This window comes from Saccopteryx bilineata, chromosome 12 (assembly GCF_036850765.1).
Source record: "Saccopteryx bilineata isolate mSacBil1 chromosome 12, mSacBil1_pri_phased_curated, whole genome shotgun sequence".
Classification (NCBI taxonomy): domain Eukaryota; kingdom Metazoa; phylum Chordata; class Mammalia; order Chiroptera; family Emballonuridae; genus Saccopteryx; species Saccopteryx bilineata.
This window is the reverse complement of record NC_089501.1, coordinates 57,083,917-57,092,239: the sequence shown is the minus strand read 5'-3', so window position 1 is coordinate 57,092,239 and position 8,323 is coordinate 57,083,917.

Here is an 8,323-nt window from a genome sequence, read left to right as displayed (position 1 = left end):
CTGACGCTCTACCACTGAGCCCACTGGCCAGTGCCAGCAACTTTCAAATATCCAATCCAGTATTGTTGACTCCAGACGCCACGCTGCATGGCTGGCATGGATCTGATCTGATGTACCAGAGGGACAGCAGCTCCCAGCAGAACTGAACAAAGACCTCACACGTCCGCAGGGACAGTGACACACAGGTTGGGACACACACACGTCTGCCGGCATTCTCCGTCTGCGTGCCGTGGCCCGTGGCCGCCTTTATATCCGGGCACTTCTCAGCGGTCCTCCTGCTGCTGCTCTGGCAGGGTGCGGCATTCTTCACTCCCCCTCCCGCTCACTTTCATCTTGTGTCTCCCTCGCCGTGTTTGATGTTGTAGTAATAGGTACAGCCGGTTAATATTCCTGACCAGCCAAATGACCACCCCACAACACAGACTTCCTAAGATTATGCTGACGGCGGAGTTAATGATGAAGAAGCGTTGAGTAGGCTGGTTAAGACAAGCTGAGTCGCCGTCTGCATCAGGCCCAAGTAAACTTTTCCCTGGTTTAATTAGCTTCCCGGGCCAGAACCAGCCCCAGGGAAAGGGGAATGGCCGTAATAACTAAGCTGTGTTTTGAAGAAGACGCCTTGAGCATTCAGACTAAATAGAGTCCTCCCCCCCTTTTTAATCTGTGACCTATTAAATGCTTGAAAAGAGATCAAAGGGAGAGGCAAAGAGATACAAAAATAAGAAAGGCCTTTCATCCTAAGCGCATTCATAAAGGTCAGTACAAACTCGTGATGTATTTTCCTTACAACAGACAAGTGGACCTACGGCACTGATTTCCTAGCTTTGAGGAGGCCTAGGAGCGGGGACCTTCCCTGTCGCAATGAGCACCAGGGCCACGGTCTCTAAAGACAGGTTTCCACTACGAGGAACCAAGGTTTCTTCTACAAAATAAGTCGGGAGTAGCAATGTGTCTATTGACGGATGTGGAATTTGAGGCAAACATGTTACAATAAAAAGGGGAATTTTTTTTTTTAATTATAAAAGGGAATTTTTATAAAAGAAGAAGCCCTGAAATCGGAGCATCAAACAATCCAAAAGCAGACTACTCGGCCACGCGGGACCCGCGGCCTGTGCACCATGGGGAGGCGCGGTGTGCTTCCCGTCCTCCCAGATCGGGAGTTGGTGGGCGTGTCCAGTCATCTCTCCGCGATGTCGACGCAGATCGTGGCTTCAAGGGGCGCCGTGTCCATCCGTCCGTTACAAATTTTTCTCTGAGCTTTTTATCCACTAGTTTAGCTTCCGTTGATGGTCAAGGCCCAGGTTCATTATCTGAGGGAGGGGAGGTCGCTAAATGGTACAATACTGTCATCCCTTCTTCCGTGTTTCAGCCGGAATTCCCTAAAGGACGACGTTTCCTCCTCAATTATGGGAAGAACTGGAGGCGCGCGTCCTGCAGGGAGGGAAGACAACTCCCAGCCCTTCAGAATAGTGAGCTGGTGTCCTTGCAGTTCCTGCAGCTGGCCAACGAGGGTTTCTTTCCAGGGGCTGTCGTTACGCACTCATGGATTTGAACACATTTGATTGTGTTTCAGCCCGGCCTACTTATTATTCTCTCTGAGGCTCAGAAATCACTTAATAGATATTGCCAGTGGGGACCCCTCGAGTCTGTTTCTGAGTCCTTTGGGACACAGCCCCACCGTGTGGACAGCCCCCTTGCTCTCTGCTGTGACAGTGTCTTCCAGGCTCGTTTTGAACATCTCCAGACGGGAAGCAGCCAGGTCCCCAGGAGCCCAGTTCCTTTTAGGGAAATCTGCAGTTAGAGACCACAGTACTGGTGTTTGCTGGCACGGAGCTGGTTATCACTGAGCTGGTTATCACGAGTAGGACCTTTCAGAAGTGAACGTGGAGTAAGAAGGCTTTCTCTCTGGCAGCTTTGTTCCTTGGTTTCTTTCATTTTGCAGAAAATCTATCCTGACTTCCTACGAACACCTGCAATTCAAATGTAGCAAGACAAGACTTCTATTTCATTTTTCAGGTCTTTCTTGATGTCTTTCATTTTTACTTCTGCATCATCTTTCTCTTATGATTAAAACGTCCTTGGTCACGTTGCTGCCTTTTCTTGCTTGCCCTGTTTATTTTATTTATTTAAGTCAGGTGTCTCTGCAGGTCGGGTGTTTATTTTTGGTGTTTGGTTTTTTTTGTTTGTTTTTTTTGTCTCAGGATGTCCTGACAGCTCTTTCACTTTGCTTTCCATTTTTAGGAGTTGTCCTTTTGAGATTTAAATTGGTTTGTAATTATGTAAAATGTTTACACAGTTCAGAGGTTAATCTGCAAAACAGTTGCCCTCCGGGAATTCTGGCTTCCATCCCTATCCCTTCTGTCTGTCTGTCCTCTCCGTTGATAACCACTGTCCCAGTTACTAAGGCCGTGGGACAGACTGCCCAAACCCAGTGGCGTGTGCCACCATGCATTATCCTCGCTGACTCTGTGGGTCATCCGCACAAAGCACAACAGGACAACTGGACTCTGCCTTGTGACGTGGGGGCCTCGGCTGGACGGGTCCAAGGCGGGTGTGGGGTTCCCTCAGAGGGGCTGTGAACTCGACTGCCTTTCCGGGGACTCGTCTACCTGCCTCTCTGCGTGAGGAGTCTTCGCCCCCTCTCAGCCTGCTGGCTGGCTTCCTCACACTGGGCGTCCTGAGAGGAGACGCAGGAAACCGGAGGAGGCCAAGTATCCTCAGCAGACACGCAGCGTCCCTTTGCTGCGTCCCACCCGGCAGGGGCCAGCCAGCCCACCCAGAGTCCCGGGAGGAGGGCTCCCTATCTTGCTGGAACGTGCCAGGCTCCGGAACGGTCTCCGGGCAGGGAAGAACGTGGCGCGGTGCCTCTTGGGAAGACACAAAGTGCCACACCGTTTTAACAAGGCTTGGGGTTGTCACTCCATGTTAGCAGCTTGAGGACAGGCTAAGAGAGGACCCAGCTCGATGGCAGCATTCCGTGATGCCCTGGCCCCAAGTGCACGGTGGTCCAGGAAGAGACGGGCCCGCGAAAGAGGAACTGAGACCCGAGGACCCGGAACTGAGAAGGAGAACTGAGCTGCACCCCCAGCAGGAAGCCCTTGTTTCTCCCTTGACTTTGGGGGGAGGGGAAGAGAAAGCTTCTTTCTGTTTGATAGAGCTGAGATTTTTTTCTCACTTGAATTGTACATGCTTCTATGGAAGGAAGAGTTAGTCATTATGAAAGCAAGCACAAGATGATGTTTACAGTCTCCCCCTCCCCATATCAGGAACATTAGGGGCTCCCTCTGCCTGGTTTACTCAGAGGGTCTCTCTGGGAGGAGGTGGGTGGCTGGAATGAACGGGCTCCAAGCCCCTCTCCTCGGTGCTCGTGGTCAGACCTGGACACCTCATCTGCACCTGTTCAAGCCAAACTGTAGGCACTGAGGACAGCTCTTCTGCCATCGCTGTGTTCGCTATGTTTGGGCATTAGTCCTTTGTATCTGTATCAGCTGCTGAGAGCTATCAGTCAAGACTAACTATTCATGGACTGTCCACTCCACTAACTGTTAATGTGACAGGCAACCATTATGCGTAATGCAGAGCGCTTCTCCAAGGAAAAGCAGCTCGGGTATGAAATAAAGCCTCAGAAGTCTACTTATTTTTTTTAAGATGAATAATTTTCGAAAACTATCCAAGTGAACAGCCCTTTTTAAATGTCATGTAGGAGTGCATATTAGCATGTGTGGGGTGTGTGCCCATGTGCATGTGTGTAAAAGTGTGCTCAGGTCTGCATATGTATGGGGGTGAGCACATGTGCATGTGTGTGAGAGGTGTGCTCACGTGTGCATGTGTGGGGTGGTGAGCTCACGTGTGCATGTATGTGTAGGGTGTACTCACGTGTGCGTGTGTGTAGGGTGTACTCACGTGTGCATATGTGTGTAGGGTGTACTCACGTGTGCGTGTGTGTGTGTAGGGTGTACTCACGTGTGCGTGTATGTGACGGGTCTGCTCACGTGTGCATGTATGTGTAGGGTGTACTCACGTGTGCGTGTGTGTAGGGTGTACTCACGTGTGCATGTGTGTGTAGGGTGTACTCACGTGTGCGTGTGTGTAGGGTGTACTCACGTGTGCATGTATGTGACGGGTCTGCTCACGTGCGCATGTGTGTGAAAGTGAGCTCATTTCATTCTTTTCCTTTTTCGAAGCCTTTTATGATAGCAGTCAGAAATAGTGTAAATAATAGACTTTTAAGGTAAAAATTTGGAGATGATTCCTTGGCCTTTGAGGTCCAAAATTTGTCATCACAGAGGAAAGGTAATAAATTCCTTTATCCCCCATTTCAGAACATCATGCTGTTGGATTTGATTTAGTCTCACGTTCTATTTCAGAAAAGTTTCTTCCCTATGGTTCCAACAATGCAAGGGACATCTTTAAGAAGAATCACATTGTGAAAAACATTTCTGAGGCCTTTTTTCCGTCCCTTTCCTGTCCCTGTTTTGTCATAGCCATAGCTGAGAATAAAACAGTTTCATGAGGCCCTAGCCAGTTGCTCAGTGGATAGAGCATCGGCCTGGCATATGGACATCCTGGGTTTGATTGCCGGTCAGGGTTCGCAGGAGAAGCGACCGTCTGCTTCTTTACTTCTCCACCTCCCCCTTCTCTCCTCCTGCAGCCAGTGGCTCTACTGATTCAAGTGTGGCACTGAGGATAGCTCCAGCCTCAGACACTAAAATTAGCTTGGATGATTCGAGCATTGGCCCAAGATGGGGTTTGCCGAGTGGATCCCACTCAGGGCGCATGCGGTAGTCTGTCTCACTATCTCCCCTCCTCTCACACAAACAAACAAACAAACAAACACCAGTTTCATGAAATTTGTACCATGGCAGCCAGGCCGATGTGACAAGGCCATAAATCTTGGTACTGTATACCGGAAGAGAAAAGTCAGAGGGGAAGCACCCAGAATGTATCCCAACTTTCTTGGTAAAAAATAACTTAGAACGCAAAGGAGTGTTTAAGGGAAGATTCCCAAAAGTGTGACAAAGCTATTCGGAGCCTGAATCCTAAATGGGTGCGACAGACACTGAGGACAATGTCATCCCTGCCACGTCTTTATCACACAGGTCTAGAACCAAACCCCCAATGCCAGGCTCAGGCCGGAGGAAGAGTCTCCAGACTCCCCACCAGAAAAGAGTCTCCAGACTCCCCACCAGAAAAGAGTCTCCAGACTCCCCACCAAAAAAGAGTCTCCAGACTCCCCTCCAGAAAAGAGTCTCCAGACTCCCCACCAGAAAAGAGTCTCCAGACTCCCCTCCAGAAAAGAGTCTCCAGACTCCCCACCAGAAAAGAGTCTCCAGACTCCCCTCCAGAAAAGAGTCTCCAGACTCCCCACCAGAAAAGAGTCTCCAGACTCCCCACCAGAAAAGAGTCTCCAGACTCCCCTCCAGAAAAGAGTCTCCAGACTCCCCACCAGAAAAGAGTCTCCAGACTCCCCACCAGAAAAGAGTCTCCAGACTCCCCACCAGAAAGCTCTAGCTTTCCTTCTCTCCAAGCTGAGGTCCAGAGGTTCTGTAATCAGACGTAAAGCAGCACTGAGCTCCCCATATGCACCAGGCACAAGGGGCCACGCTGAGCCCCAGCTGACAGTTTCTCTTTTAATATCACCACATACCATTAGAGAGTCTCACATTCCTGCTCTACCAGTGAGGACACCGAGGCTTAAAGAAGCCAGTTAGCTCCCAGGTAACAGGCAGGAGCATCTGAACTCACACCCTGATAATCTATCCATGAACACAAGCCCCTCCCTCACCACTGTGCAACCTGGGTTCACCAATGAGGTGACCTGACCCAGAACCCTGTCGCCCTGAGCCTGCTCTGGCCAGGACAGGGCTGCGTGTTTAGAGACCCCGGAGGTGAGCCCCAAACCCAATTAGCAAGCCTCCTGCTGGACTCTTGCTATCCATGACCCCACAGGGACCTGGGAATCTGCTTCCTCGAGAACAATACAGATATTGAAGAATGAAATGTTTCACAACTTCTGACACTTGGCACACCCAGCTGTCCCTCGGCTGAGCGTTGGTGTTTATTAGTTTGCCTCTGACATATCCCCGTGGGCAGATGCCGCCCGCCCACGCCCAGCGTGGCAGTCCGTGCTTTCCCCATGGCTCTGTCCCAGGGCACCCCCCTCCGCCCCAGCACATCCGTGCAGTCTGCATCTATCCTACCTTTCATTGTGCACTGGAGTTTTTCAAGGTCTTGTTTCTGCCTCCTCATTCATAGCAGACCATTAATCGTCCCAGTAACTTGCTGACATTCCCCACATGTGCCCAACACGTGCCCTGTGGCTGCAATGCCCCTCCTTACAGGAGGAGAGTATTCTCAACTCCATGGATGCCCGGCAGGACTTGTTTCGGCCAAAACAATTCAAGTGGAAGACCAGACATCAGGTGCCAAGTGTTCACTGTTGGGCCATTAGTGGCGTTTGTCATTTCTATTCTTTCAGCCCAAAGTGAAGGGGACTTCTGCGGTGAGAGCCAATAACATTACCCTCGGGTTCCTCCTGCCTCTGCATGTCGGAGTTATCTTCCCTCGTTCCTGTGACAGCGGGTCAGCCTCCAGAGCCATGGCCTCTGCCGCAGCTGCCCCATTCTCCCCCCTGCCCGCCCTCTTTCCTCTCTTTTGTCTTGCAGGAGCATTTATTCGACACTCCCTCTGCGTGAGACTCTGTTTAGGATCTTGCTAGGTGGACAGCACTGAAGATGAGGACCACTCCAGTCCACACCCAGGTGTGGGGGGTATGAAAGCATACAACTTGGAGGTGGTCCTTCTCCAGGAACTGAAATGCAAAATCGTGAAGGCAAAATGAGTTCCAGACCCCTGGAGAGTCCACTGGAGGGTGGGGCCAGAGCTGCATCCTCACCAGCTTCACGGTCAGTGCCCCTCCTGGGGGAGCCGGTGAAACATCGGAAGCATGAAACTCTCAGTGATGAAGAGATGTGTCAACAAAAGTTTGCTGCCACCACCCTAATGTCAACAAACGTCACCAATCTGGAGTGCGGAAAAAGGAGAGGCTTTATTCAGGTGGTCGGTTTGCAAACCAAGAAAACACAACCCCCCGTGCAACCAAAACTGCAGATTCCTGGAGACAAAAGGGAGCAGCTGCTGCTTATCAAGTTTCCTCTCTGGTTCCCGATTGGTCTGTTTGTATGCAAATAAGGAATCCAAATTGGCACCGTCTGATTGGTCAAAACAGCACTATCCTGATTGGTTGGCTTCATGCATTCTGATAAGTCGTTATGGAGCCACTCTGATTGGTTAGAATAGATGCAAACGAGGACTCTAGGATGATTAGCTCAACCAGTGGGAGTGCAGGGCGGAAGGCTGAAGGTTGAGGCCGCAGATTTTATCAGAAATGCACGGGTGAGAGGCCTCTCTAGGCAAACACTGGTGGCCTCCAGCTACAAATTTGTGCCCAGTTACCCACGAAGGGTCCTTCTTGACAGATACATTCCTTCTTGAGGTCCACAGAGTTTTGCTGAAAATAAATGAGGTGATGTATTAAAAAGTACGTGGTAGCTCCTGTGGATGAAAATGGGGATGTGGACCAGTTCCGTGGCCGACCAGATCATAAATTCCTAATCTCAGGTGATGCCCCAGGCCTTGAGGTTCTTTAGTGAAAGGTTTAAGCAAACCCTGTGGACAGTTCTTATGCATCTAGATCAGGGGTCGGGAATCTTTTTGGCTGAGAAAGCCATGAACGCCACATATTTAAAAATGTAATTCCATGAGAGCCATACAACAACCCGTGTACGTTACACATTATCCAATAAAAATTTAATGTTGTCCCGGAGGACAGCTGTGATTGGCTCCAGCCACCCTCAACCATAAACATGACTGGTAGGAAATGAATAGATTGTAATTCATGAGAATGTTTTATATTTTTAACATTATTATTATTTTTATTAAAGATTTGTCTGCGAGCCAGATGCAGCCATCAAAAGAGCCACATCTGGCTCGCGAGCCATAGGTTCCTGACCCCTGCTCTAGGTTAACACACCTTTGAAATGGCAGAAGGATCCTCTTTTCCAGACCCCCAGAAAGCAAAACCACCCTCAAGGGAGCACATATATTTCGCTGTCCTGGAATCCCATCTCCACCTTGCTTTCTCCCGCCATCATCTAATCTTTCTATGGTCCCTCCTTAATTCTAAAGGTGTAAAAGAAACTGTCCTTCTGCAGAGCATTTGAAATCTTGCTTCCTGGCAATGTCAGTTTGGCTCAAATAAACTCTTAAAATATTTTCTACGGGTTTGGAACTTTTTTTTTTACATTGACACGACTGTAGGTTGGTT